Genomic DNA, 24033 nt, shown 5'->3' on the forward strand with positions numbered 1-24033 from the left:
TTAGCTTAGCCATGTTGCACGTATGCGTGCGAGGCGCATAAACAGTGTGCCCCGCGTGCCAGTGGGAAATTCACTGAACGGGAGCAGGGTGTCATGAAACGGAACTTAATTTATTGTTTATCAGCAAGCATGCAATTTATGCCCAAAACGGGAAAGATTTTGATCCAAAAATGTATCCCCAAACTCGCGGACTCCCGCTCTGGCTTGCCCTGTTTTGTGATGTCTGTGTGTGCGATGGGAAGTTTGTGCTAATTTTAAGTTTATGCATGGAAAATTGGCTCATGCTGTGAAAATTAACGATCCGGCTGGCGTCGCCAACAGCCTGTCGATGCCTCCAATTTGCTGTTTGCCTGTTTGCTTGTTTGTCGTGGGCCCACTGTGACATTTGATAACGAGAGAGCACTAGAACGGCAGAACAGCAGCTGGAAGCTGTCGGATGCTGGCCTGGGCCCTGGTCGGCCGCTTAATCAAAAGTGTTCAACACGCCCGCGAACGCGAACTGGCATGATGCATGGCCAAAAACCCTCCCCCCCCCGCCACCACGACAAAGCTTCGTCTGCGGTCGAAGGACCAAAAATATTTGTCGACTTTTCAACCCGAAAATTAGCAAATGTGGTGGAAAATGTTGCGGTTCTGGGGAGGCGGGCATGGGCATATGAATATTTATGGAGGTAATCCATGTCGAACGGCCTCAACTCAAATTTCCCCCGAAAAAACGAATGGCTGACTGTTTAGAGTCGATGGGCACATCAATTGAGCGTGAAATGCAGTCGAAGGTGAATATTTGTTCGCTGGTTAATCTCTATTGAGTCTCCACTGAAAGCATATTTGCTGAAGCCAAGTGGAACGTCGAGACCCCTTTGGATTGTTCATGATCCCGTGCACTTAAGGTTTAGTTGCACTGACATCGCACTGAGGCATTGAGTGGCAGAGTGGCAGTAGAGACGATGCACCCAGCAGGGGCTTCCTTCGTCTTGCTTGACTTGGCACAAAACAGTCTAGACGCCAGTGGAGGGGAGGACTACTGAGAGAGTGATTGAGCCAGAGACAGCTTGAGCTTCCTTAAATATATGCTGAGCTATCGATTATGCTCCAAAGTGTTTCCGTTTTGGCGTCGAACGTCAGTACCCCCCGCCAACCATCCTTTAGTGGGAAACAGCTATAAATATTTGCTTAGCGAATTGCTCTTGCAACGCTGTGTGCTCTCTGTGCTCGGGAAAATTCAATCAAACTCTAAATTTGAAATGAAAACGCTGATCAAGGGGCAAATTAGCAAATGTACGTGGCTATAACTCTAAGAAATGATCCCTTGAGCTCGGAAAATGGCTACCATGCAATTAGCGAGTATCTTTCGATAATTCCAATAGTTTTTGTAATCCATGCCCAAAAGCTAGGCAATCAGCAAAGTTCCAATTGAATATGCTCAAAGTAATCTGAAACTGAGCCAACGGGGAAAAAGTTGATTTGGCTTACACTTGTGTCCTGGTTTTCTGGGTCTTGGGGTGTATTTTTTATGCCAGTTGAGTAAGCCACAAAGCAATCTTTCTCTTCTCTAAGGTCTGGGTGAGCGAAACTTTCCTTTTCGAGCGTCGCCATTTTTATGACCAACAATGTCTGCCCTGCCCTGCCCTGGTCCGCTTTCATTCCATCACTCAGTTGGCATTATTAGTGGCACATTTGGAATTTATGATTATTTTCTTGTTGGATTCTGGCTGTAATGTGGCCCCTCCATGAATGCTTAAATACAAATACGCATACAAATCGGGCGAAACTATTAAAACTAGGCAGCCATGACTCACAATGAGGCGACAACTTGGGCAATCAAATGATTCAAGCTGCGATTCTTGACATCCCAGAAACTGTCGTTAGACAGCGCCGAGCGATGTCGCATTTCAACGAGCATGAAAACCCATGAAAATGTTGCAAAGATGAACCGCTACCGCCATACCATACCATCCCTCATTGAAAAACCGCCCCCCGCTTACATTTGCATGCGCCCCACATGTCGGGCAGTGGGTGGGGGAAAATTCCGAATAAAAATCAACCAAAAAAATGAACAAAAAATCGGAAACGAAATCAGATAAACGACTGCTGAATGCTGCTACAAGTGACGGATGTGTCTCGTAAACGCTTCGTCGAGATCGTTTCACAGATGGAAAATAAAACTCAGAAATTATCTGGAATCGGTTTAAGCCCACGCTCATGCTCTTGCACAATCAGAGGTGCGAGAAAGAGATGCCACCAACCCCTGAACAGAGGTGGTATCATCAAGGAGATGCGGTGCTCCGTATATCTATAGCCCCTTGTGCGAGCCACATGCTGAAGGCTTGAGTGTGTTGACACTGCCACCAGCACCAGCACACACATATACACGTACAATGATTGTCTAGTGGCACAACTGCTGGCGTTGGCAAGTTCCCACATCGGGGCGGTATTCCAGCTGAGCTCAGCAGATGCCTCACCAGCACCAGAGGGTCCTCAGTGCGGGCCACACCACAAAGTGCGCTTCACTTAAATACAGACATTAATCGGAGCAGAGAATCTTATTTTCTAGCTGTTGGCATTCCACACACACACATTGGGCGTACTTCATCATCGAAATCGATTTGACCTCGGCTCTCCACCGTCCGATCCATCCGCCCTGAAACTGCAATTGTGAAAACAATTTCAGCTGCTTTATTGTTTGTAAATGCAATCCTATATTGGTTAACCGGCAAATAAAAGTCGCTCTCTCACTCTCTCTCTCTCTAGCTACCGCTGGCTTTTTCTTTTCGAAAAATTGATTACACTTAATGGCGCAGCTGAAACTGTAAAGTACCGACCACACGGCGCGTATGTGTAATGTTGGAGCAATTATCATTGGCATATTGCAGGCCATTCGCCAGCATTTGGCCTGTGGCCATATTTCACTTCCCTCTCTGCCTCTCTCTCTCTCTCTCTCTCTCTCTCTGTCTTTGTCGTGCTTTCTCTTTCTACAGGAGCGGCAACAGCAGGAGGAAGCGCAAGAGTCCTGCGCTAGCAATTTTCTATTAAGTTTGCCTCCGTTCTGCCGATGCGAGCCCTCTCAGACATTGTGCGCACTTAGGCGCGACAATTAATTTATGGCCTAGACGTCCTGCCAACCCATAAATTATGCCCGCGAATGCCAATGAGAATGCGGGAATGCGAATGGAGAACACGGCGTACGAGTATGAGTAACGAGAGTTGCCACAGATACGATAGACAGAAACAGTAGGAGCGTAAAACGATACAAGTATCAGGATCGCAGGATACCCACAACTTATCGAGTGGCCCTCTGGCAATGCTGTACACAGTGTTGATTAATTACCCGCTGATATGCCGATACACACCCACACAGTTAGGGCCGGTCAGTCGTGACTGGTTATGGGTTCTGTTACATGGCAGCAAGCTAATTGCGTGCTGATTGAATCCACAGATTGAGCACAAAGCAATCAGCATTGAGTTGCGCACAGATCCCGAACCACTTAAAGATATTCCACCGCCAGCCACTGACATAGTTTTGTGTGTGAGTTTCTTAACTAAAGGGAAATCAACTCGAGTGAGCAAAGCTGACTGAACAATAAACAAGTCCGTCCTGGCATTGATTTTTATCTTGGCAAACTTTCTATTTGTCCACTCGCCTGGCTTTGTTTGAATTTCCTTTAAGTTTGCCAAAGTGCGAGGCTGCCTTGAAAATTTTCCGCCTGACTTCAAAGCAGAAATGCAAAAATGACATTTAGAAGTGCCGGAAAATGTGCAAAAACTGCTGGGGCGGTGGCTCGTCGAGAGCCAATACCAAATTGTATTGTGTGGCAGGCATTGAACTTTCCCCCAAGTGAAACTAGAAACGAGGAAACAATACTAGTACTCGCACTCGTCCTCGTCCTTGTACGTATGTATACCTCCCCCTGCCACACTCGCATGTAGCTATATATAGATATAGATGTGACTGTAACTGTTACTGAGAATGAGAATGCGGCTGTGTGTGAGGGCAAAAGTTAAGGCAGTGGGCCATGCTGAAAACAAACAAGTAAGTGAGCTATCGTTGGGATTCCGACTATAGGATACCCGCTATTCGTGGGACACACTCCAACCTAAGAAACAGCGCTCTTGCAAAGGGAACTTTTGATTTATTTTCGCTGCAGCAATTATTATTCGATCGCTAGGATTTTTGGTCATTTGCTATGGCGGAAACGCTTCCTTATGCCTGTTTTCACACTTTTGCACGGACACAACATACCCTCGAGTGTGCTTCGAGTAACGGGTAGAAACAAACACACACAGACACACATACACAGAAAAACTGCTGCAGACTTCTGGGCGTCGCTTTTATGGCTATCTGTGTATGTTGTTGCTGTTCTTATGGCCGACTTTTTCATGATTATGTCCCTCATTTCAGAGAGGGAATACTCGCAGAGAGGGTTGGGTTTTTTTTTGCCAGCAGCTCTGATTTAATTTAACAAAATGCCGGCAGCTAAGAACTTTGCCCTCTAGGCCATTGCCATTTGGTCAATTTCTATGCGAGTGCGGTATCTCTTTCTCTCATAATTTAGGACATTTTATTGGCCGTTTTTGCCGTTGGTCGATAAGAGGAGACAACGCTGGAGACAGTCCTTACCCACTGTCAGGAGATCTAGCGTAGGTCGTTTTTGTGTTGGTGTCGCCTGAAAGGCGTTCGCATCAAATTAGGTTAGCGGGATACGCGAAATGCGTATGAGTGATTTTTATGGGATTTTTATTTGAGCCAGGAGACTGCAGCTTATTGTCCCGCTTGGCCTAAGCCTCGTCTAGACATCCTACAGCGACGGCTGCTGCTCATTAGCCCCCGATATTTATGAAGCCTTTTGCCGCACTCCGCACGCTACGCCACGCCACGCCACTCCCCTTCGCTGGCAGCTGGATGGAGCACATTAACACTGCAAAAGTTTTCGTCGACAAAAGTAAACAACTTACAAGAAAATGCAGAGTCAGCAGCAAGGAAAACCCAGATAAGAATCTCATTTAATATGCACGTGCAAGGAAAACTCTCGCCCCGAATGGAAAGGGAATGCAAATGGCAAAGTTTCGTTTGCTTTAATCAGTGCGTAAAATATTCAACTGCAAGTGGCAGCAAGCAGCAAGGGAAGCTGCCACAGTCCGCATCCCCCTCCCCAAACCTCATTCCAATCCCATTTCCATCCCATTGCCGCAAATCTTTCGCTGACTTTTGTCTTTCTTGCGTTTCTTCTTTGGTTGAGCCCAACACGAGCCTTAAAAGTGGATTTACTGCATCTGCAGTTCGCCGTTGCTGTCGCAGACATCCTCTCTGCGAAACAATAGACTCGTCTCACGACTGTGGCTCAGACTCGAAGGAGCTGGCAGTATCCTTGTGGCCACGTAACTGATTCGTTTATTGTGGGCCATGAATTTGCACATGCTGAATGTCTGACAGCTGACAGGATAAGTCCCTGCCCCTGCCCTGCACAAAAAAAAACCAAACAAGCTGCACCTTCTGCTGGGTCTCTGTAATTTCGCGTGCAAAAATAAAACCGAAATTCCGGCGGTGGAAAATGTAACGAATGGCACCAACATTTATTGAAAATATTTCGCGACATTTGCCTTGAATGCAAACGAAATGAATTTACAGGGGAAAACGAGATTAAGTAAAAATTGTCGCTGGGTGAAGTGTTTGTAAATGACAGAAATAATTTCCAATTTAATGGTTTTGTACAGGACCAAGTATCGGGCAATCCACATTATGTTGCAGTCCAAAGTCTGAGGCCAAGGGCAAAGGGGAGGCGTCCCACACCTCGCACAGGCCACGACCTTTGTGCTAATCTTTGCTTGGGGCTTGAACGTCCATACAATCAGCGATTTGGCATCCCACTACCGAAATGTTTCAAGTGCTCTCTTCTGTATGATTGGATCTATCCTTATTCAATATCTATCTATATATCTAACGCATCTATGGGTGTTCAATGTATGAAATGAAACCGAAGAATATCCTGAGCACATTGTAAAGCTCCACCCATTATGAATCTTTGGTAAAAAGTCAAATGGAATGACAAATTACTTTTGTATGTCTTTGCCTGCTCCAATTTTTGGGTATGTCATCATGTCAATAAGTTTTCATTACATTTTTGCAACAGTTCTATGCATATTTTCACATGAAGTAAATTTAGGAAGCCGCGCGAAGCAGATCTACAGACAGAGGCAGAGAGGAGGCAGTGTTCCTGGGAAACATGCGAATCTCAATGCATGATTTCTTCATTGGTTGACAATGCTGAGGTTAAACCTTCCATGGAAATCAGTCAAATGTAAATGCAAATTGATTGCCTCTTCATCTTCCACTTGGGCTGCTTTACATACTTCGTCTTCCATATGTTTTGATGGCATTGATGGGGGAAGGGATTTCGTTTTCGCTGGAATTTATGCTCTCGGTGGCGCCTCGTCATTCTCTTTAATATGCCGCCCCAGTGAGCTGGCACTTTAAAGCTTGCCACGTAAATATATCTGCTTACAAAACTCTCAAGTTAATGGCCGACTCCCAGACTCTATTGGTGCTCAGAAGTCAACAAGTTGCGCCACAGTTCATCCCGCTACCTCGTAAGATTCCTGGGTCCACGGGCTACGCGCCCCTTCTCCAATTCAATTTGCATTGAGTATCATTGTTGTGGGTCATGTTGTTCTTGTTGCTGCTGCTGGACAGGACACAATGAAAGCTTAACGACTGGACCGAATGGAAGTGTGCAAATAAATATGTTTGCTGAGAGGGAAAAAACAGTCGAGAAAAAAAGCCAAGAAAACTGTCAGCCTCCATCAGCCAGAACGAACGAACGCTTATTCACAGTCCGGTCACAAATTCGACACCTACGCAACTACATATTGTGCCAATTTGGGGACCAAGTTGACCTTTTTTTTATGGAGTAGTAGTAGTAGCTCCTGTGTTTTCAGGCGGCCCCCCGACCTAGTCAGGGCCTGACAATGCATGCAAATGACGGCATTTTTCCTTCAGCCCCAGCCCCAGACTCTGGGTAGAGTGAAATGTGGCTGGTGCTGTTACTTTTGCTGGATTTTTGCCATTTTCATTTTCGTTGCCCTTAGATTCCTTTGTGCCGGGGCTCTACTTCATTTTTGGGTTACTTTGCCCCGGCTCACTGCTAATGTCTTCACTCCGGAATGGAATGAAATGGGGCTGCTGGCTGATGTTGTGTGGTGTGGTGTGGCAGCATGGTCTGACCTGGTCTGAGGGTTTGTCCTCTATGAGCTTGTTAGCACTCATAAAAGTGCCTAAGAGTATGCCATTCCAGGAGGCCTTTGTAATTTTATGCCCAACGAAAGCCAACACCGAAAGCAGCCAGGCAGCCTGGCAGCCACAAAAGGAAACGGAAAACTTTAAGTCCTCAAATGTGGCTACGTGTCGCCCGTCGCCCGTCACCAGTCACAGGTCGCAGGTCTACAGTCTCCAGTCGGCAATGGGAATCTGTATGCTAATTCCTGCCTTCAGCCTGCTGCTGGAAAACAAAGTAAAGTCTATGCTTCGTTTAGCTTTAATGCCTCATAATCAACACAATCATAATTTGCATGGGGCATGCTCCGCATAATTTTCCACATCATTTCCCAGCCAATGTCAACTAATATGCCACGGGAGTTGGAAATTAGCAGGAAACCCAAACGCACCCTCCTTCCACCTCTCCAGTTTCCCCAGCCGAAAACTTACGCAACGAACAGCGACAGCGACAGAGGCGCAACACTACCGAAACTAGAACAAGAACAACGTCTAGAAGCACAAGTGCAGCTCATTTGCCACTTGGCTTTGTTCAGGCCACTAATTGAACTCCATCTCGCTTGCCACAAACACAGCCAAGATGGCATGCCTCATTTAACCCTCTGGGTCTTGTGGGGCATGGGCATGGGCATGGGCATGGTTCGACGTAAGGCCTAAACCTGGTTATGTACTTAAAGCAGTTGCCATGGCATTGTTGATACCTTTGTTGGCTCAAAGCAATTCACCCGAGACTATCCACCAGATGCCTAGTATTGTTTTTGGATAGCTCCACTCAGCACATTTCGGGGATAGTGAGAACCCAAATTCAGATGAAGAAAGATAGTAGAAATCAATTTCGAAATGGAACAATGCGGCAGGACAAAAGAATCGGTGGTATTCAGCTCTCCAGCGACTGGCAATTAGTTTAATAATTTACAAATTGTCAGACGAATTCGAACCGTTGTGCGCTTAAATGCTAATCAAACACGCGCTAAGTGCACTAATTATGAGTTAATCAATTCGCATTTGAGAATTATTAATGCACACCCGAATGACACGGACATCAAATGTATATTTAATAACTGATTGTATTCATTGTTCGTCCCTGGCTGTGCATAACAAATGTCCAGGCAAATGATCGAAGCCACAGAAACGTCACCATTTTAACAGCAACGAATTGGACCCACACTTGAGCGCTGTTTTTAAGTCCATGTTAACTTGGCCAAAGTAATTGAGTGCAGGCGGGGGATTAAAGTCGGATTTAACCAATTATTCAGTCAATTGAAACCGACAAACGGCCTTGAGTCAAAACAACTAAAACAAAGAACGCTCTGAGAGTGTATTTCGACTAAAAGATACCCACTATTGTGCATGTGCATGTCCATTTGCCAAGCAAATTTTCAATATTATGCACATCAGGAACCGCATTCTACTGCCGGTTACTTGTACTCTGTAGCCGCCATAAAATTCCTGTAGAGTAAAGCCAATTCAATTAATTTTGTCAACTATTTCATTGTTTGTTGGATAAGCCGCCCAACTGACCAACAGGCAACTCGAATCAGTCATGACAACGTGTCGTATGCGCAACACCAGATTTATGTGTGCCCAGTGTCGCTAATTGATGCTCTGCCACATGGCGTATGCGTCATATTTGAATAGTTTGCTTAATTATATGTGGGGCAAAAACGTTTTGCGGTTTCCACTCCGCTGTCACTACTGTCAGTACAGCTCTGTGCAGCGTTGTCAAGCACCAAATTGACTGAAAGCCACATGAAAGTGAGGTTGAAAATTCGCAAATCCCATGGAATTGTGGATGACACGCACTTTCCCCATCGAAATGTAGCGAAAATTCTCATAAATGGAGACAACTTTGATGAAATAAGTTTTCTGGTCTCTGCTGTTCCCACTGCCTCTCCCATCGCCCAGACACTCACACAATTAAAGTAAATGATGCTCGGAATGGGAATGGGGATGGAGCATCTTGCGGCAATATTAGAAAATAAATAACTTGATATGTAGGGGAATTACTTTTGGCCATTTTGTTTTGCATTTTGATGAGCTATACTACCATACGATGGCTGGCGCACATCCAATTTATGCCCACGGCTTTTTCTGTCTGCCTCCTACTAACAGAAGGATACACACATGTGTCCATATCTGTGCGTGTTTATGTTAATGCCTGTGTCTACTAATATATCAGAAAATCGATTTTACGCACAGATGAAGCCTCGTCTCCGCCTGTCTGAGCTGACCCGCTCCTGCACTTCTGGCCTCCTGTCCTCCCGGCCCCCTCCCCTCACACACAGCTTTAATGGACTTTAAGCTTTAAGCACATCTCATCACTCAAGCAAGGAGTCCATAAAGCATGGACAGTTTTTCCTGACCTTAAGCTAAGGCTGGACCACCGCCTTGGCTGTGGAATTGAATATTCCATTAATGCGCAGACAGGGACAGATGATTGTCACTCAGTCGGTGACCATTCAAATGAGATTTCCCCACACACACACACAGCATTCGTGAAGGGTCAGGGACAGGCACTGGGATTGTGCATAGGCATAAATTCCAAATGATTTGCGCTGATTGCCCGGAATTGTAATTAAAGTTTTACAACCTAATTAAGGCCAGCGAACCGTTGACGAACTGTACCGTACCGCACTGTATATGTAGGCTGGCTCAAGAGTTCTTCAATTAGGCCAAGAACAGAGAGGAGACTGTTGAACTGCTTGACTGGTAGACTGAGAAACCGAAACATAAACATTTTAATGACTGACGAAAAGGGCGATCAATGACAGGCATTGCAGTGCGCATCCATAAAAGTGACCATTAAATGCCAGACCAGGGACCTCGGACAACGTATTATCCTTGTCCGCATGAGGCCAGTGTGTGTGTGTGTGTTTGTAATGGATGTGTTCACATGCGGACACATCCACATGCGGAAATGTTGTTTCCTTGTCTTTGCTTTTTATGGCTTTCCAATCAAATAATCACAACAAACGTTTATCGCCTTGGCAGGCAGCAGACACATTCCTATTCATTAGAACCGGCCAGAAAGGACATAAAAAAAAGGGGTCCTGGTGCTCGGAAGCCCTTAGGAATCGCCTGGTGTTCCAGGAAATACGAGTAGCCACGCAAGAACTGAATACCACCACTAATTACTTTTGCTTTTCGAGCATGAAATGCTGTAACAATTTAAGCCAGCAGCAAAATGCAGTTAAGACACCTTTCTGTATTCCCTTTTCGCATTTAAATGTTGCATTCTTTGTCGGCCATTAAGAGGCGGTACTTTGTAGCCGGCGCAACGGCTACGGCAACGAGTATTTTCCATGATTAATACGAAGCTTATTTACATATATTTTCGCCTCCTATTCAGCACTTGTTTTCTCTGTTGCAGACCTTTTCCTCTTGTTGCATGATTTACTTATCTCTGGTACTCGTACTTTCTATCTCTATCTCCATCTCTATCTCTTGTTTGGCTATGTTTCCTTACGGCCATTGCCTCTGGCCATTAGAATTGCACTGTGTTTTTTATGGCCAGCGGACGGAATGCGCTGTGGCTGTGGCATACTTTCTGCGGCTAAATACATTTGGATGGCTGCCTCTTGATGCAATTTAAATGATTAACTATTTTGTTGTGCTTGCTGAGTGCAGCAAACTTTTCCCCGAGCTAGTCCCAGAAGTGATTTACAAAACATATTTCCATGAAATTCCATTTCCCATTACCCGGGGCACTCGTTGAAAAGTCTGCGCTGAAAGCGCGCCCTTTTCTGAAGTCAATTAAATAATTCTCGGAACTGCTTTAATGTGAAATTGGTCCGCACTCAAGCAGTTCTACCTGTTTCATATTTTTTTTTCGCCCCCAAAGGATCTCTGTTTCACATTTCGTATTTGTTTGCTGGCTCAGCATCGCAGAGGTTCCATTAATTTGGCCCATTCATTAATTGAGTCAGTCACTAATTTATAAGCCTCTGTCCTCTTTGTTCCTGAGACGGAGTTTTTTTGTACAGGACAGGACGGGACGGGACAAGACACAACAGGACGGGACAGGACAGGACAGGACAAGACAGGCCTAGAGAGAGGCTGCGGATACGGATACCGACAATGGGAAATGATGAAATGTAAACCAAAGGAAAACATCAGCAAACAACAGCAAAGGAAAAGGAGCAAACGGTGCAGGATCCGAAGCAAAAGGCAAAAGGGACTGAGACGGACAAAGCGAAAGCTTGGCGCAAATTACATGTATAATCAAGTGAAGAAATACGAGCGCACATTAATAATCCAGATTCATTAAGGCCTGCCACTGACCCAGAGAAAAAGAGAGTGAGAGAGAGAGAGGGACAGAGCTGGAAGATACGTATACATAACCCGAAACAAGGAAAAGCAAACAAATTGCAAATTGCAGTGGCCGAGCTGAAATCGGCAGAAAAAGGGCAGAAAAAGGTCTTGAAATAGCCGAACCTAAATGCCAAATTGCTTGGCCAACACTTTTCCGCTCCAAAGTGCGCTTTTCGCTAATAGCAGGCTGACCAGCAAGTGATAATGAGGTGTGGTGTGGTGTGGTGTAGAATGATGTTCATACTTTGGAATAGCATACTCTATGTTGAGGAAATATTTCCATTCCACACACGGTCCTAATGTAAGAGTTTCCTTTACAGGAAACAACTTTTATTTCCGTACAACAATACACACCAATATAGGTAATTTTTGGCTAACAATTTAATTAATTTTTCAAAAACTTAAAACATATTTAATAGGTCTTTATAATAACCAATAATAATAATTTGGCATGTAGTACGATTCTTGTGTCTATGTAACTAATCCCTCAGTAATAAAGATAATTTCTAGGTAGTATATTTCAAGTGATCTTAGAGACATATTCGGTGCGATCGGAATAGTGTGAGCTAACGAAAATTGTGATTTTCAGGGTATATACTCGTACTCGTAGCCCCCCGTTAAATTATGAAAATATACTTTTCTGCAGTTGCAGCAGCTGTTTCTGTAAAGTCATAACTGGCAAATGGAAATTTGTAGATGTTGTCAAATTTAATTAAACGCCACTTTCGGCCGGGGCCCATGAATAATCGACGGCAAATAAAGAGAAAATGAAATTATTTTGAATTTGTCACTGTCGCGGTTTGTTGGCAGTAAGTGGCTGACATCTCTCTGCTCCGGCTGTCGGTCCGTGCCGTCCCCGTGGTTGCCAATGAGACACGGAGCGGCACTCGAAACAAATTGCCACATCCACATTCAGGATGTTTCGTCGGATGGCGTGGAGCGACTCGTCTGGTTCGTGCACCTTAGCAACCGCAGCAATAACCTCGACTTTGCCGCATAAATCTTCATCAGTCAAAGTAAGAAGAACAACAGCGAAACCACTGCCACAGCTTCAGCCACTGTTACTGACACTGCCACTGCCTCTCCTCTGCAGCTATGGCAATTTTCAGTAAGAGTCTCAGTTTCATTCTCATTTATTTATTTATTTTATATTGCGTACAGGCTTTAATTAAAATTTATATAAATACATTTTTTTTCGGCAATTATTATGCTTGCAAGGAAAAGCCTGCGCTTCCTGGCGCTGCTTCTGCTTCTGCTCAGTGATTTATAATGAAAAGTTGGCTGTCGCGTCGCCGGTTTCAGTGCTAACGAAATGCAAACATGCATACTAATTACATTTAAAACCGTCGGCTAAGCCAAGTTAAGCACGAAAATAAATCCTTTTTGCCCCAGTCAGGAGTAGGAGCAGGAGGAACTGAAGCCGGAGCCGGAGCGAGATATGAAAAAAAATGATTACAAGTGTAGGATGTGTAAAGGGATATGATCTCCTCTCCGCTTGTCTCTCATCCTTGGAAATTATTTGTAAATGCTGTTTAAAGCCGCCGCTGAGAGGCTTTTTATTTCCTCATCCCACCCCCTTCCCCTCACGACTTTTTCCGCAGCTCGTGCTTATTATTTGCATATTTCTGCCGCAACAGAGAGCAGAGCGTAGAGCGCATAGCGCAGAGAGATGGAAATGTGTGTGTTTGTCCAAGTGGCAGCGGAACTCTGTGGTTACTCACACTCTTTGTGTGTCCTTTGGATGTGTCCGTGCCCGTGCCCGTGTCCGTTTTGTATGTGTTGGGACATGCTGCCATAATCAATCGCAGTTGGAACGAACAATCTATGCTAATTCTTGGCTATGCACATAAATAAATAAAAGAATTATTTTTTCCCTATGCCATGTCTCCTCCTTCACTGTTGGAGCGTCTCTTTCGCTCGTTGTCATTCAACTTTATTAAGAAAATGAAATTCCAACATGCCGCTGATGTGGTTCCACTCTTCTTTTCCATCCTTGACTGGCTCTGCTCTCTTTCTTCTTTATTCTTTCGTCTTCTGGTTTCTGCTTTCCCAGTTTTAAGCAGAATTTCCCCAAGCGAAAAGCACCAACAGTGCTAATCAAATTATGAGTGTGCGAGTGCGTGTGAGTTTAGGTGTGGGCTGTGAGTGCTGCTGTGGGTGCTGGTGTGGCTGCTGGGCGTGTGTAGGCGGGCTTACTTTTTTATGATAATGTATTTAATGAAATGCCATATGGATGTTTATTAGGATATTAAATATTTAAGCTGGCAGTCGGAGGGAAGGCCAGGCGATTGTGGCCACATCACGTACTTCAATGAGAGTCGCAGATAAACAAGAGACAAGCAAATAAGGTTGACGGATGTTTCATTTGTTTCTTATGTGCAGCATAAAATGTTAATTAGCTGCAATGCCTCCTCAACTTTTGATTCGCTTTAAGGACACGCCACACATTCCATATGTTGCTTTAATTTTCTGTCTGAGTGATTTAATTAATGCCGCCACCTGGTGTCTGTACACAGTTCGACAGAGATCCCCGATGCTGGTGTTGTTTGGCAAATTTGCGCTCGATTGGTTAATAGCGTCTGCAACTGCGACTATCATGTATCTCCTTCACTTTCTCCTTATCCCTCTACCTCTTTCTCCATTTGCCTGCGTATCTGCTTAGCAATTACGTGTGTGCCTAAGCCATAAGTATACACAGATACACCCACACACCAACACAGATGACAGATGATTAAGCTTGGCAAACATTCACACAAATAGACGTTTTGACTGCTTCACTGCATTTCAATTATTTGGGCTGGAGCTGGAGCTTGAGCCTCGGCAGAAGCAATTCAAGACTACCGGAATTGATCAATAAAATAGATGCATAGTACACCGTTAGAGGCTCCCTTTGAATATCAAATTCTGTCTGAACTCAGAACAATAATCTCCTTAGTACTTCTTGGAATTCCTAGCTCAAGAAACAGGCAAAATTTTCAAGGAAAATAATGCGGGGAAAAGCTGACTCTATATCGAACAGAGCTCAGCGCTCAGAAATATGTTTGTATATCAAACAGCCTGTTGTCCACTGAATTAATTGCAATCACGATCATTTCTGGATATTATATATCAACATAAATGTGATTATTGTGGATGTCTTTCTGAGAAGCGTAGTTGCACCAAGGCTCCGTCATCCTGCCATTCAGACAGAGGCTACATAACCATATACCCCTGTGCTGTACACAGTATAACAAAAGCCAGAAGCGTCGGAGATTTAGGAAAGTGATACATCAGCTGAAAGGAGATGGGGAATGAGAATGGGACTGGGACAGGGACTAGAGAAAAGGGCCTAAAAAGGGGTTAATGAAAATGAATGCTACACTGGCAGATTCCCGCTTCCGACTCTGCCCCCCACACACACACACAGACACACACACTCTTTTGTGCCAGAGTGTGCCATGTGTGGGCCCCTGCCCATCACCAACTCGCTGGCTCTCTGTTTTTGTGCACTTTCCCATGGATCCTTTGTGTGCTGTGCTGTGCTGCTCGTGTCCCGCGGGGGATTTCAACATAATGAATGAATATGAATTTACTGTGACATTTTTAACTGTAGCGATATTTTCCGTGTAGCTGGCTGGCTTTTAGGCGCAATGCCTCTTTGTTTTCTCATTTGTCTCGCTGGCGATGTCGCTGCCGCTGCCTGCCGTCAAGTGAGTGCACATAATGTGACCATCCAAAGACACACACTCCACTCCCATATCAATCATTGTGGATTATAAAATGTGCCACTGACTGACTGATGCAGGAATGCAAAGAGAGCTGCCGGCAGGGACACAAGTCAGCAGAAGAGTAGCCGCCGCTTGCCCCACCACCCCCCATCCTGGGTGGGAAGCAACCAGCCAGACAGATGGCAAATGTATCATTAATATATAATGCGCCAAAAAAAAGTATGCAAAACTTTACGTTGCCGCTTTTTTTCTGGCTGCCAGGACCTGTCAACAAACTCGACTCCCGGCCCGCACATTAAGCGAGTTTTGTGGCAGCTAAAAGCCAAAGAGGGATTAGAGTACGGTCTCATATTGGACTTTTATTTCGGATTCGGATGGTTATTAAATGATCTACCCAGCAGAGACATAACCACATAGAAATACAGTGACAGAGAGAGAGGGAGGGAGAGGGAGAGAGCTTCTCTTGGGAGTGTATGAGGTTGTGTGCTTAGGCTGTCAACATTTGCTTTGGAACTTTTGCCCGCACTCGAATAAACTTTAAGGCAGAAAGAACATCAAACTAACAGCCAACGAGGCATGTTAAGCCAACTGCAAATTGCCTCAGTGGCAGCCGCAACAACAGCTCCAAGAGCCCACAAAAGAGTCAGCTTATTAACTGCCTGACAACTTTCCTTCCCCAGCATATATCAGAGCAGCAACAGCAGCAACAACAGAATCAGCAGCTGCATCTGCAGCGCCATCCACAGAGCCAACGAGGAAAAACAAACAAAATGCTGCCGGCAGGAAGGCAAAACTAGAAACTGCACCTGCAGCAAACTTGTGGTTGCAACAGAAATAATTAAAAATAATTACGACCACAGCAACAGCACCAGCAGCAGCACCAGCAGCAGCAGCAGTAGCAGCAGCATGAGAAAAAGCTGAAGCCAACTTAGGATATTGCAGCTGCCGGGGATATGAAGTTCCAATTACTTTGCAGAAATCCTTCTCTGTGCCAATGACAGTCGCAATCCCAGCAGTAAAATTAATAACCACTCATACATCTACGAACGGGCCAAAGGCTAGCCATCACAGCACATAGGGAATCCATTTCCATGGAGATTTCCATTTCGTATCAGCTATTTACACCAGTTTCTCCTTGCTCCAGCAATTATGTGCAGCAGTGGTTTCTTCACAGAGGGAGCATCGCGAACGCGATGTGGTTCGAAGTGAAGGCATTTCACAGCAGCTCGTATTGAGTTACGACTTATGACATTGCAGAACTTTTAATCAAACGTTCCGAAATCAAACCAAATTCTAATTACACTTCGCTCCATTGGGGACATACATGCCCACAGCACACTCTCTCTCTTTCGTGTCCTGATAATGGAATGTGGCTTAAGTGCTACATGGAACAGGAACAACCATTAAGCAGTACGACATTTCTCAAATTATTTTAGATTGCCGTTCAAAGGAGGGGCAGAGGGAAAAAGAACCGGAAACAGGACATGTTGTACATCATAGGCCAGGGCCATTCACTCGGCTTTTAGCTAAGCATTGCTTATGGCTCGGCCAGCAAATTATCAAATCCATCCTACGCACAGCAGAGTCGCATTGGGGATTGTCCAGGCCCACTGCGCCATAGAGAGCCATCTAATGTCCGCACGTAGTCAGGGTCGTCCATTCCCTCGCCCACTCTCTCTCTCTGCTCCCCTCTTTTTCTCTCGCTCTCTCGATCCCTGTGAAATTTAACATATGTGCCCCAATTTGTAAGTGTGTCCTGTGTATTCGAGAATTGTGCAATTTTTCAGGCCTCCTCCCGCCCCCCAACCACAGCTGGCCCAAGGGATAATCAGATTGAGCGCAGCTGAAGGAGGAGCTGAGGGCAGCAAATATTCGTTGTGTTCCTTTTGACAAACTTTATTTAATGCCGTAATTTATTATGGCAGCTCCCGAAAAGAGCCAGCGCCTACACAGTTCAAGAAAACTAAATCCCTGAATCTTGCACCAGATTCTTAGCCAAGAAGTCTTGCCCTGCCCTAGCAATTATTGTGAAAAGTCAGTACAAATTTGCCCAGGCAGGCCCCAAACCAATCAACGTCCAATCAGCGCAGCCCCACTGCGATTCCAATATTTGCTGAAATTATTTGCAGATGCCGCCCAACTGTGCCTGTGGCCACAGATACGTCTTTATTTACCTACCAATACCAATCTGGACAGATACATATGTAGAGGTTGTGGCTGGCACTCATGCCAACCAATTTTCAAATCTAAGTGTTATTCGAAGTTTTTCTGTTTATATAAATCATCTGTGAGATGCGTTAAAATCAAGTAATTTTTTTGGTACTTTTTAATCTACAAGCTTTGTATTTTCTGGCTCTTCATTTATCGATTACGGCTGTAAGTCTGCAAAAAATTGCTTCCAGTGTTTGTGGGTTGCATTCACTGTATCTCCTTAGCACGGTTTTAATTACATGCCGGCATTAGGCTGAGAAAAAATGAGTCAAGGGTTTCCATTTCTTTTTAATGGGTTTTTCTACTCTTTTTTAGGGGAAATTCAAAGAACTGTCAAAACACAACGCGTTCAGATAACAAAGCAACCACGTACTCTGGCTTAATATTCATTGGGAGGGAGGGCCACCACACAACAACAACAGCAACCAAAATGGCAGGGGAGATGCGGTCCCAACAGCAACATTTGGCCAACGCACACAACCGACGAAAAAACACCCAAACAAATTGTCTCGCCCATCTGAAAATGCCTGGGAGCGATGCCATTTTGATCAGCCATTGAGGCGACTTAATTACTGCGAACAGGCAGCGCTGTGTGGCCAAACAGCCGACCAAATGGCCAACTGCAGGAGCTGCTGGCCACAAACATAAAAGTGAAATTTGCGACTGGCCATAAAAAGTTCAATAGACGGCAACGCCTCTCTCTCTCAGTCTCTCCCATGAATGTCAATGAGGGTGGGTCGTTGAGTTTGGGGGGATCGGGATAAATATGAAATGGAATTGAAATGTTAATGGGGCCGCTGCTGCTCTTTTTGGGTGTAGCAAATTGGTCGCATTTTCAGGGTCAGCGAAAGTTTTCCGCTCAATCTTTCAGCGCAAACAGAAGTTGTAATTACCCTAGCTGGACATGAATATGCTTGCTCACTTCGTATTACCGTTATGCATCTCACTGAGAGAAGGAGAAAGCGTACACAGATAGAGGGAGTGAGAGAGAATCGAGGACCTTTGCCTAGTTTCGGGCCTCGTGCACATTACGTATACTCAACGTCTTCCGGTCTCGTTTTTTTCGTGACCAAGTTTAATTGCTTTCTGCTGTTTTTAACGGCCCAAACCAATTGTGTATGTTGTTGTAGTTGCTGCCGCTGTTGGCCACTTGCCAATGCACACAAACAGTTGCATTACGGCCGCTGTTGCATATTCCGAGGCGCCTCGTAAAATTACCCTACTGACTGGTATTGAAATTTCGGCAGAGGCCAGACAAAGTCAAAGAAAATCCGCTGCTAGCCTCTGATTGGTGTATGGGATTGCCCCAAAGAGAGAATTACGATTTCGTAGCAATATTTTCGGTGAAAATTCGGACCTAGTCAGACATTTCTATCGTATTGATCATAAGTGTATGATTTTCCAAGGGTATTTGAAGCTTCGACTCGCGGCATTCTTCAATGTATCGCACAGCCAGCCTTGTGGTGTTGCTCTTTTTTCACGAAAGGACACCACAAAATTAAGGCAAATGCTTGAGTTCAGTGAACCAAATGTGGAACAGTTGGTGGCTGCTTTCCCGCTTGTATTTTCATTATTTTACTGCTTTTTTTTAGTGTATATATGGGAGGCTGTGTGTGTGTGTGTGCTCCCCTTTTTGCGGAGAAAACAAATGCGCATAATTGTCGAGCGCGAACCATAAAAATGTAGAACACGACAAGCTCCCATAAATGTTAGTTGGCTGTCAATTCTTGTTCGCAACTTGATAAACGAGTGAGGCTCGGCATAACTAACTGTTCTTTTGCACCCTCTCTCCTCAGTCACTGCTTTTCAAATCTTCCAATCAATGCAAAGTGGCAAAAGGATGTTGCCGCCTTCTCCTCTCACTGTGCATATCAAAGGACTCTGCTCGAAAGTTTGCCCCCCAACTTTCGGCCAACAAGGGCTAAGGAAACGGGAAATGAAAAACGCTTTGACTATATAAGAGCTCCAAAGCGGAAATGACACATCAACACAATTGCAAACGGCACATGCACACGTACACAAGTATACTCGCACTCTCACTCATACGAATAAAAAAATAGACCCTTGAGTGGGTGGGCGTGGGGCAAAAGGACGAACCAAGGCGAAATAAATAAATATGACACGCGCGAGCGCATGAGAAATGCGTCAGCCCCCCAGGCGCCAAACTCTGCTGACAATACACCAGCAACGGAGGCAGAGCCAGAGGCAGCAACTGCGACAGCAGCAGAAACTGCGGCAACAATAACAGCGCTGTGAGGCAGACATGTACAACAAATAAATACGAAACAAGTGAAAGTGCTATAGTGTAGGCTTGCGGCTCAAAGATACCCACTATTAGGAAACAAACCGAACTAAACTCCTACACAAATGTCTTTATCTCTAATCAAGTCAAAGACTCCCCATAAAATACTCTTAGATATATACATAAATACATACTAGCTGTCTAATTTCCTGCCCCTTTACTCTATTTATATCTGGTGGTCGACTTCAAACACAAATATTATTTTTGGGGTAGGCCCTAAATGAACACAGTAATAAATAAAACAGTGCACAAATAAATTCCGTTTCCAGAATGCCATAACCTTTCAAAATAAATCACTTTTCTATGCCAATATTGACAGCCATTTTTTGTATGAAGTAAGTGTACATTTCTCAGACATTTGTTTGGCAAAACTAAATAGTTTAATTCACTTCATAATCCCCATTGTAAGAAATACAAAATACTCGGGCAAAATTGCTTGCGCAAACATGCAACAATCTGCTTTAAAAGTGAAACAAATCATTCGGCTCAGCGAATTGAATTGTTTCACAATAATGCTAAAAGGATTTCTATAAATGCTTAATTAAAGAACTTGAAAGCCAATCTAGAATCTAAAAGAGGAATTTATTGACGATTAAAATTGCACAAAATAATTCAATAAAAGGACTGAGGATATACTGGGAACCACAGATGCCCAAAATACACAATCCGTAAGAGGTAACACCAAAAAAGACAGCGACGAAAGGATAAGGAACCAATGCGGCTCAGCTATGGTAGGGAGGCCACCCTTTGTTGCTACTGTCGCTGCCGCTGATGTGTCTGTGTGAAATATTTCGGAATGACAGAGCAATAAAACTGCTACATCAAGGGCGGGGAGGGGGGACACGCACACACAGCAACAGCATAGACAATTGTTGGTTGTTTCCTGCTAGTTGGGGGCCTTAAACATGCTTATTTCGGCATCTCTTCCATCTACATCTCCAGCTCCATCTCCAGGCACAGCGACACAGCTTCCCTTAGTTCCAGCTCCATCACTTCCATAGCCCTTGGCTTGCCCCTCCTCTCCTTGTTTTTGTGTGGAATTTTTAATAAAAACGGCTCAGACAAGCTCGAGGGTAGTCGGCTCAAAGCAACATCTCATGTAGGTTACCGTCACGCCCCGTGGCATGCAACAGCAACAGCAACGGGAACGGGAACTTGGTCCCTGGCACGTGTGGCGGAGTCTCTGTGTTAATAAAACCAAATTTTACTTGGGGAATCATTGGTGCCTATACGACTTTTTTGAGCCGCGCAACTGGTTTATGTTGCTCTTGTGGATTTATCGACAGGACACCCGTACAGCTCACCTCTTTCGGTTGTACCCTCAGAAACTAAGAGCGACAATATCCATTTGAAGACACTTGTCTGTCTCTATCTGCGTGTCGAGTGCTAGTACGAGTATCTGTTTGTCTGCCCGTATCTGTGTGTGTGTGTGTGTCTGTTAGTAGTATCTGCCTCTGTGTGTATCTATGTTTTAGTTCAATTTGGGTTAGCACTTTTGGCTAAAGGCTTTAAAATCGAGCTGGCTGGGAGGCAGGCCAGCTGCTCGAGAGTTGCCGCTGGTGGAGTGCTTTTTAATAGCCACGCCCAGGCTCAAGGCTGTTGGAAAGGTCGTAAAGCCGGGAGGTCTGGGGACGCGGACCGACCACACAATGGATTGGGTACAGAAGGCGGCTCCACTGAACTGCTCCAGTTTCGGGCTAATTTATGAAAGCAGCAGCATCTAATTTGGCCGACAATAAACAAAACAATTCTCGAGCCATGGTTGGACTCTGAAAATTAGTTGAAATCAAATGCATAAATTTCTGTTTTTCCGTCTCTCTGGTACGTGACCGAAATGATTCCGTTTTGTGTCTGTGGAAATTGTGTGCCAAGTGAGTCAAAAAATAATATCCACATACAGACGTACGTGCTGCTGCCCCCTTTCCTACTACTTCCCTCCCTCTTTCTATCATTCAACAAAAACACAAAAATAAAAATAGAAAAATTTGACGAACAAAACAAAACAAAAACAAGACCCACACTCACACTCAGGGGCCCAGAGGAAGCGGAAGCATCCATCCACTGCATAGCCCCGGCACACAAGCCGTAGCTGTCATATAAATGTCAGATCCATAAGTGTTACGAAAGCAGCGGCAGTAAAGAAATGCTTGCGGTTGACCTGTGTAGAGAAGAAAACTTAAAACGAAGAAAATTTCGGTTTGCTAAATATATATATTTGGAGTCCTCTTTTTATCCCCTCCCCCCGACAACACGATGCCTAAGATGATATGTAGCTACCAAACCTAAGTCAAAGATTCGAACAACTTTTTAGTGACTTTGGCTGTGGCATGGTCACGACAAAATGCAACCTCAAGATTTCCATACTGTGGGGAAACACATATGCTCAGCGGGGTCGACACACACCCGCACGCCACTCCATCACTGTTCCGGCTGAGCTTGTAACCCCGCATTCATCATTCAACGTAAATTCCAGTGAAACCATATGCCATTAAAAATCAACAAACATCACAAAGTTTGTTTCCTCAAGCATCTTGTGGGAATAAAAAATTTGTGTACTCCAGTATCTGCTTGTATCTGTATGTGTAAATATACTATATGGAGGAGAAATCAGGTCTGCTGCCCACGCCTTATTGATAATGTGCGTTGGCCTTGAAGCCTGGGCCCGTCGGGTCCTGGGACTGACTCGCCTCAAAGTTTGTGTGAATAACCTGGGCCCCAATAGATCTCATCTCTTCTCTCGCTCCACTTTCCTCTCCTCATCGCACAGTTGAGTATGTGCTTTGCATACTTTGAGGCGCCTTGAAAGAACTCATCGATTTGACTGTATTTATGGGGCGAAAGTGGGAGTGGGTGAGTGTGTGCGTGATGCCTGGCACTTGTCTGGGCCAATGCGTGGCTTCATTCATCAGTCTGACACCGCTGAATGATGTGCCCCACTGATTGCCAAGGGCCGCAGGCGAAGCGGCCTAAAGCAGAGCACGCTCTATCTCTTTCTTGCCATTGCAAATTCTTCCTCCCTTTCTTACCATTAATTATCCCTTTTCTATATGAAATATGTATTCCTGATCATTATCATCATCATCATAGGCACACAATTCTGTGTATGTGTTAAATTTTTCAAAAACTGTGCACGGCTTTAAGCGTTCAGTAAACTAAAAAAAAGGGAACCTTTAGTCAGCGTCGATGTTTGATATTTTTTCTTAATTCCGTCGCATTGTGTTTGCATTAACTGGACTCAACTGAAAATCACGTCTCCCATTATTGCTTTTGACAATAATAATTTACCAACTCTTTTTTGTGGTTTCGTGGAAAATATTCGCAAAAATATTTTACCGTGACATAGGGAAAAAAAAACATTCGACACGTGGTAAAAAGGAGAAGAAGGAAAGGAAAGCCGTTTGTTTGCTTTTCAATGGCAAACAGCTGTGCAAATAACTGCAATTTTGCATACTGCATACCGCAAGTACGAAATTTATTTATTAATAAACCAGAAAACCAAACAACAAGGGACATCAGGAGGGGAAACGAACGCTGGCTTTTATGAATTCATTACGGGAAATATGCGCATTTATTTATCAGGTTTTTACCCATCAATTAAGAGGTGGAAAAGTATCTGACAAACAGTTATCGATCAGAAAACAGCGTTTTATAGTCAATTTATTTGCAGGGAATGCTCAATGGCACATACCTTTTTTAATTAATTTTTTCTTATTTGCAGATTGCAGAATCTGAATACCATTCTGTTTTTTTCAACAGTTTTGGTTGGCTCTAATTCATTGATGAATTGTCCCGCTACGTTTCGATTCTATCATTTGACATTTAAGTATACGGAGTGTCACTCTCATCGCCTCGTCCATTAAGCAAATACATTTTTAATTGCATAAGTAGAGAGCACACAAGACAACAACCTCAAGGAAGATTCGCATGGAATTTGCTTTGATTGCTTTTTGCCTTTTTGCAAGTCCGTCCAGTCCCGTCCTCCTTAGGACGTCCTCAAATGCCAGAATGAGGGAATTCTGTTTGTCTGCGCTTAGCCCAGCTTCAAGTAGCTTTTAGCCAAATGAAATGTCAGACGGAGAGCAAGTCAAAGGAAAGGAAATGAAACAATTTGCGCAAAAGTGAATTGCATTTTGAAAGTACGAGTATTTCATTCGAAAATTACAAACCGAGAGACGAGACGAGTCGAATCGAGTCAAGAAGATGGACGAGAACAATTGCCATGGAAAATGATTTAA

At 44.4% G+C, this 24033-nt stretch overlaps 1 protein-coding gene across 1 annotated transcript in view; it reads right to left on the reverse strand.

Moving 5' to 3' along the window:
* Positions 1-24033, reverse strand: part of LOC111080337 (zwei Ig domain protein zig-8) — a 47683-nt gene that overhangs the window by 21925 nt on the left and 1725 nt on the right. The gene's annotated exons all lie outside the window — the stretch shown is intronic.

This window comes from Drosophila obscura, unplaced genomic scaffold (genome assembly GCF_018151105.1).
Source record: "Drosophila obscura isolate BZ-5 IFL unplaced genomic scaffold, ASM1815110v1 contig_186, whole genome shotgun sequence".
Taxonomy (NCBI): domain Eukaryota; kingdom Metazoa; phylum Arthropoda; class Insecta; order Diptera; family Drosophilidae; genus Drosophila; species Drosophila obscura.